Source organism: Phocoena sinus, chromosome 17, assembly GCF_008692025.1.
Source record: "Phocoena sinus isolate mPhoSin1 chromosome 17, mPhoSin1.pri, whole genome shotgun sequence".
Lineage (NCBI taxonomy): Eukaryota > Metazoa > Chordata > Mammalia > Artiodactyla > Phocoenidae > Phocoena > Phocoena sinus.
In genome coordinates, this window is record NC_045779.1 from 31,955,220 (window position 1) to 31,962,934 (window position 7,715).

General features: G+C 43.3%; 1 pseudogene; it reads left to right on the forward strand.

Annotated features, from left to right (window-relative positions):
• Positions 1 to 2,068: 2,068 nt before the first annotated feature.
• Positions 2,069 to 3,794, forward strand: LOC116742223 (annotated as a pseudogene).
• The last annotated feature ends 3,921 nt before the right edge of the window (positions 3,795 to 7,715 follow it).

Here is a 7,715-nt window from a genome sequence, read left to right on the forward strand (position 1 = left end):
GCACCTTCAAACACAGACACCTCTGTGCTGTCATGTAGACATCTATATCCGTCCCCTCAGACACATCCCATACTGAGTTGCTGAGTACTAGGGGAGAGGGTGGTGTCATATTGATGGGAAGACCGGAAGAACAAAGGGGGTGTGATGAAGTGCTAATGAGACTGGAGGGCTGACGAGATGGTGTCCCAGGAGGCTGGGTTGATGTGAGCCTAGACTTGGTACCCAGAACCCGGTTCTGAGTCTCCTGATAACTCTGCCTCAGTATTTGGCCTTGTTCTAATCTACGTAACAGTAACAGAGGGCTAGAGTTCAGTGTGGTTGAAACAGGCAGTATAAATGGGGCCCAAGAGGGGTTGCCAAGGTGGGTGGGGTTCTAAACCAATTTATATTAGATTATTTTTTTTCCCAAAACTTGAAAGACATTTTCATTAAAACCTCAGAAATGTCACACTGCAAGAGATATTTTCTCTGTTGTGGAAGGGAGAGATGGAGAGGATCATGATTGCAATTTCTTTCGGATTCTACTGTTTTCCCTGGAAACAGTCAAGAGACTTCCTCATCTGCTGCAGCCGTAGGCTCTAGGGATTGCTTTTGCAGCCAGTGTACCTTCTCTAGGGACTCATAGAGGTGATGGTCCAAGGCTGTGTTTTGGATGTCAAGTAGATTGAAGGTCTTCAGCCAGAAACTGGGAGAGGCATGAAAGAGGGCAATACTGGCAAGAGACAGTGCACAGCAGAAGCGACTGATCATTTCTGATTCTCTTTGTAGCAGCAGTGGCTCCAATTTCTCCTACTACACCTGGTCACTACCATGTCCTGTACCGAGGGTGTGGAGAAACGCAATTGGGCCAGCATGGGGAGACATACTGCCTGGTTGGTGGCTACCGGGTCTACGGGGATGCTGCTTTGGCCACGCCAGCAAAGGTGGAAGCAGAGAAGCCAGTCCCCAGACGTGCTCCCAAAACAAATCACGCTCCGGAAAGGTCGGACAAAGACCTGGGTTTCCGCAGACCCAAAATCTGGTGATTGAAGCATTCAAGCAGCTCAGGAATACAAGGTGCTTTGATTCTCAAGCAGGGTGGCCCAACATCTGGGCATGTCCTCTCTGCAACAGCCCCAGTAAACGAATGTCCCATCTTTGCTTTTTCAAGGTTGGCAACAGGGAGTCCCCTCCTAAAGAAAGTTCTCTCTCATTGCCACACTATCAAAGACTACCCCAAATGTGATTCCTTCCTGTGGGCCTGATCAGGCTAAGGGAAGAGTTGTCTCTTTCCTTCTCTGAGTCGGACCAAATTGTCTTAGAAACACATCTTCACACTGTTGACCATGTTTTTCATGGGGGCTGCTGTTGAGCCTTTATCTCATCCTTTCATCGTGGAGAGAGAGAGGATTCTAATGATGTTTACTTCTAGGGGAGAGGGGAGTGTAATGATTATGCTGTCATTTTGTATTATGCCCTTTTGTCATGAATTTGTTTTCAATTTCATGTTAAAATGGGTCCACCATTCCCACTTTTTTAAGTCATTCAGCACCCTCATTATGCACCTTTAACATCTCTCTCAGTATCACTTGGAAATGTTTGAAATGGCATGAGCTTGTCCTCACATTCCTATCAGCTGTAAATCTGGAGCCCCAACATGAACCTAACCATTGAGCAGAACACCTCTCCACTACCTGTGTAACACTGGGTAGGCCCCTTAACCTCTTGGTTTTATAAGTCCTCAGTTGTAAAAATGTGAGGGTGCTATGAATTTATATTTTGACCAGGACAAGGTTGAGAACAGTGTGCTTTGCTTTTATTCTTCCAAACTGGAATGTCTTCCCTCTCTTCCCTGTGGGTCCAAATCTCACTTGTCCTTCTGTCCCACTGCCAAGGAGCCTTCCCTGATTCCCCAGTCCACAGAATTCTCTGCCTCTTAGGGTGAGTGCCATACAACCTAGCTGTGTCTTATGATAATCTTGCCTCTCAAGCGAATCTGAGAATGTGGGTCTCTCTTTACCTCCTGGGGCCACTTGGGTTGGGCCAGTCCACTGGCACGCATCACGTGTGGTGTCTACTAGACTACGGCATGGGTGGGAAGGCCCATGTGTGTGTGGTCAGGCAGACTACTGCAGCGTCCACCCGCTCTCCTCCACAAAACTGCCCCTCCTTTTGAAGCCTGCCCCTCAAGTCACAAGGTTCCTTATATGACCTCACTGGGTAGTGATGCCCTCACAGGCCTTCTGACAGTTTCCATGGCAGGGTAACTATGCAAACGTGCTGCCTTCAGAAAAACTTCCCTACCCTGGAGGGAACTTCTTTCCCTGGAGAAAGTTCTCCACCAGATACCAATCTCTTTGGTTGTCTGAGAGAGAATATCTGACCAGATCTTCTATATTTACTCTAACCTGTCCTCTGCTCCCTCGGAGGGCAGTGCAGCAGGTACACCGAGACCGGGCATCTGTACTAGATGCATGGTAGGCACACAACCTTCCCTGGCTGCCACTTGTTCATGTGGGGCTTTCCCACCACATACAACTGAGCACTTTCCCAGCTTTAATACCTGTGACCTGGGACATCTTCAGTGACCCACAGTGCTCACTGCTGAGGACAAGTGAAAAGTTATCCCTAGACAAGTGTGCAGGAATGTTCTGATCTTTATAAATATAGTCTTCCCCTTTGGGCTACAGGATGCTTCCATTCAAACCCTTTCCTAATTGGCCTCTTAGCAAAAGACAAGTGCATTTTTGTTGGCAAATTGTAAATGTAGCAGTTTGAGGAAGAGAGCCACTCTTGAACCGCACCTTCAAACACAGGCACCTCTGTGCTGTCATATAGACGTCTATATCGGTCCCCTGAGACACATCCCATACTGAGTTGCTGAGTACTAGGGGAGAGGGTGGTGCCATATTGATAGGAAGACCGGAAGAACGAAGTGGGTGTGATGAAGTGCTAATGAGACTGGAGGGCTGATGAGATGGTATCCCAGGAGTCTGGGTTGATGTGAGCCTAAACTTGGTACCAAGAACCTGGTTCTGAGTCTCCTGATAACTCTGCCTCAGTATTTGGCCTTGTTCTATTCTACATAAAAGTATCAGAGGGGGTTCTTAACCAATTTATATTAGATTATTTTTTTCCCCAAAACTTGAAAGACATTTTCATTAAAACCTCAGAAGTGACAGACTGCAGTAAATGTTTTCTCTGTTGTGGAAGGGAGAGATGGAGAGGATCATGATTGCAATTTCTTTCGGGTTCTACTGTTTTCCCTGGAAACAGTCAAGAGACTTCCTCATCTGCTGCAGCCGTAGGCTCTAGGGATTGCTTTTGTAGCCAGTGTCCTTTCTCTAGGGACTCGTAGAGGTGATGGTCCAAGGCTGTGTTTTGGATGTCAAGTAGATTAAAGGTCTTCAGCCAGAAACTGGGAGAGACATGAGAGAGGACAATACTGGCAGGAGACTGTGCACAGCAGAAGTGACTGATCATTTCTGATTCTCTTTGTAGCAGCAGTGGCTCCCATTTCTCCTCCTACACCTGGTCATTACTTTGTCCTCTACCGAGCGTTTTGAGAAACGCAGTTGGGCCAGCATGGGGAGACATACTGCCTGGTTGGTGGCTACCGGGCCTATGGGGATGTTCCTTTGGCCACGCCAGCAAAGGTGGAAGCAGAGAAGTCGGTCCCCAGACGTGCTCTCAAGAGAAAATACGCTCTGGGAATGTCAGACAAAGATCTGGGTTACCCCAGACCCAAAATCCGGTGACTGTAGCATGCTGCCAGGAGGCGGACCCCACAGAATCTTGCAGGTGAGCCATCGTGAAGAGAGGGCAATGGCTTAACTGCCTAAGGCAGTGAATGCGTCTTTCTGCATTGACACACCCCATCCCCGGCCAACTGCCACACATTAGAACCTGCGTCGTCTGTCTGAGCCTTCCCTAGCCAGGAGCCTCCTTCTACACTAAATGGCCATAAGCAAGGAGCCTCAGAAACTGAGATTTGTAATGAGACTCTGCCCTGAACATCCCAGGGCTGAAGCTTGCCTGGAAGAAAACCTGACGCTCCTCTGCTCAATCCTCAGGGGCCCCTTTGTGAGCTGAAGAAAGAAAAGTCTAAACTCTGCGAGCCAAGGAGGATGCAGGAGCAGAGTCAGGGTGCAGAGAAGCCTTAGCAGTCAACCAAATGGGCCCCTGCGCTGAGCCATTGTCAGTGGCCACCACCACAAACCAGGGGGGAGCTGGGCTTTTTGAAACGGAAAGCAGCAATCTGTGGCTTCCCAAAGAGCCTTCTGCCTGGGGTTTCAGGAGGCAGGATAGAAAGACCCAGGAAGACCTGCTCCCTGAAGCAAGAACAGGATGTAGAGTCAAGCAGCATGCACCCTGCCCTGAGGTTCACATGCTCCTTTATTGCCAGCCCTTTCTGTCCCCAGTGGGGTCCCTTACTACTCAATAAAATGTTTTTGTGTAACAGACTTCTAGGGTCGCCAGTACTCAGACTTAGTTCACTACCCCTGTGCTAGGCACTCCTGCCACCCGGGAAAGGTTCCAAAGGTGGAATAACTCCAGGGGGTGGCAAGGATCAGAGCCAAATCTTGAGAGGCTGGGGATGAAGGAGTTTGGGCACAGTCCCTAAAACATCTCAGTGGTTGAGCTTCTGTGAGAAGGCATATCCCCAGTGTGTATGTGTGTGTGTGTGGGGGGAGGAATGGTAGAAGCAAACTCTCATACTGTGCAGCAGTCCCATAGGGAAACCCACTCATTAATATAAAAAACTACTTGGGGGGACTTCCATGGTGGTTCAGTGGGAAGACTCCATGCTCCCAATGAAGGGGACCTGGATTCTATCCCTGGTCAGAGAACTAGATCCGTCATGCATGCCACAACTAAGAAGCCTGCACGCTACAACTATGAGCCTGCATGCTGCAACGAAAATCCCACAACTAAGACTCAGCACTGCCAAAATAAATAAATAAATAAATATTTTAAAAATATATCTTTAAAAGCTTTTTAAATAAAAAAATATATAAAATTACTTGGGGATGCACACATAAGGATTGGCCCTCTAAGTGCTTTGAACACCCAGAGGAATTTTATACTGCCAGAGGGAGAAACTGAGAAATATGAAAAAGGTGAAATAACTCTAAGGTAACACCTAGAGGAGTTTACCTCACAAACAGCACACTGACCCACCACACAGTTTTCATAGTCTCACAAACCAACTTTAAAATGAGAAAGTCCCCCAAACAGGAGAAAAAAGGGGCACCAGACAGCCATCGCTGACTAACAGTCCAACTGAATTTATGTATGTATGGAATATATACTTGCCAGTACTTACTTAAGTGGGAACTAAAGGAGATCTTGCCCTGAAATGGTCAAGATAAGGCTTTATTGACATTCCAAATTGGTTTTTGCATATGCAGTTGGAGAAAACTGGCTTTTTTTTTTTTTTGCAGTACGCGGGCCTCTCACTGTTGTGGCCTCTCCCGTTGCGGAGCACAGGCTCTGGACGCACAGGCTCAGTGGCCATGGCTTACGGGTCCAGCCGCTCCACGACATGTGAGATCTTCCCAGACCGTGGCACGAACCCGTGTCCCTTGCATCGGCAGGCAGACTCTCAACCACTGCGCCACCAGGGAAGCCCCAAAAACTGGCTTGATAAAACATCTTTTCAGAATTCTGACCTTAAGGGAACAAAAAGTCTTTCTAGGTGGAGCTTACATTTAACTCCCCTGTGCCTTTGAGATGTAAATGTTCTACCAGTCTTCTCAGGGAACTCTTACCTACACCATTTCCAAGTCCTGAGACTGGGAAAAAAAAGGAGGGTGAGGGAAGAAGCCATTTTAAACTCAAATGAGTAAACTTGTTTCAACTGTTATTCATAAACTAGTGAGTTTTACATTGTAGTACCTGATTCATGACAAAATTTTAAAATGAAAACTATGAGCTCTCTGTCTATCTGGATGTATGTGTATATATGTATGTACATTATTAATATATATTTGTAACTTTGGATGGTATTGCCAAAATTAACTTATGAATGAACTCTATTTACTTGACTTAAAGAAACTTAAATACTTATATAAATTCTCAGAAATGTAATAGGAGTTAGCCCAAATAAATTTCAAGTTCATATGAGCTGGGAAATATTAAGTATTAAATTAATATTTGATATTAAAATTAGTTTGTTGGTTTAATTAATACAGACATGTCTTCAGAGTCATCAACTTTAAGTATAATACTTTTATTGTACTTAGGATTACTAAAAGTCAAATAAGATCATATTATCTACGTTTAGAAAATTTGCCAACAAGTATAATTTGGTATGATAATATTTTTGTAAGTACATTAAATGCAAATAGGATAATAGATTTTCGGTTAACTCTTTAAGAATAATTATGTTTTATGATACGTCTGTTGAAAATTAGTTATCCCAAACATTTTTGGTAACTTGAAATGTTAGAGTTTTGCTAAATTGTTTAATGCTAGAAATTTATTGAATGTCTAGCTCATTTCCAAACAAGATAAAATACTGAAACAGTAATTACCAACCATAGGCTTCCTTTTACAGAGGAACTAAAGATGTTTAGGGCTATTAATTAAAATTTTTGATGCCACCTTGAGAAATTTTCTATAAAAGGCAGATATTTTTAGAAACTATAAATAATATTTATAAATTTGCAAATCTCCAGAATGCTAATGTAAAAGAGAGTTCAAAATTACTTACTTCTTAATTTTCACTAGAAATTAGGTTTTTAAAGATTAAGAATTCTGATTAATATATGTAATTAAAACTACTAAAAGTAATAAGGAAAACATCTGTGTATGCAAAGAAAATAGTATAAGGAATAGAAATGAATTTTGTTAAGGGAAAATAAAGTAAATGTGTCCTAAAGAGAGATTAAAAAAGAGAGAAAAAGAGACAAGGAAACCATAGAACAAAGTCTGAAAATAAAAAAGGAAGTTGTAGAAAGTTTATGGAAAAGAAACCATGAGAAAAAGAGTTGTACTATATGGGTAAATGTTATTAATATAAATGTTCTGGAAATTATATAAAATCTCTAAATTTGAATATATCCTGGTGTAGTGTTATAATTCTATTAACTTAAAATGCATTATATCACAGAAATAACCAAATTTCTTTGTTAATTACATTATAATAGGATCTTCAACCATTCCATTTTAAGTCTTTTGTCATTTATAGTTAAATGACAAAAGAGTTATTGTTTTACTCTGACACTTTTACAAGAATGAATATCTTCAAGAAGATTCATAGGAAGGATTTTTTGACAAAAATAGGTTTCTGATAACTTTCAGGTCTACAGAAATGAAATGGAAAACGTGATAGCTTTATAAACTGCTAAGAAGAGATCAAGATGAACAAGTATTCATTAAATAATGAAACTGTGCACCTCAGACTGGGACTTGAACCCATGTGCCGGACTCAAACCCGGCCAAAACTCAGATTGAGAGTCGAACCCAGGTGGCTTGGACTCAAACCTGGCCAAAACCCTGATTGGGTCTTGAACCCATGCAGCCAAGTTTCGAACCTGGCCAAAACCTACAGTTTTCCAAATGAGATCACATACCTGGTTTCAGGACTTAATGAAGCTCAGGTTCTTGATGTCTCATCACAGAAAGAATTCAGTGAGAGACAAAGTGATAGGTAAGAAGTGGATTTATTTAGAGAGAAACACACTCCACAGACAGAGAGTGTGGGCCATCTCAGAAGGTGAGAGCAAGACCAG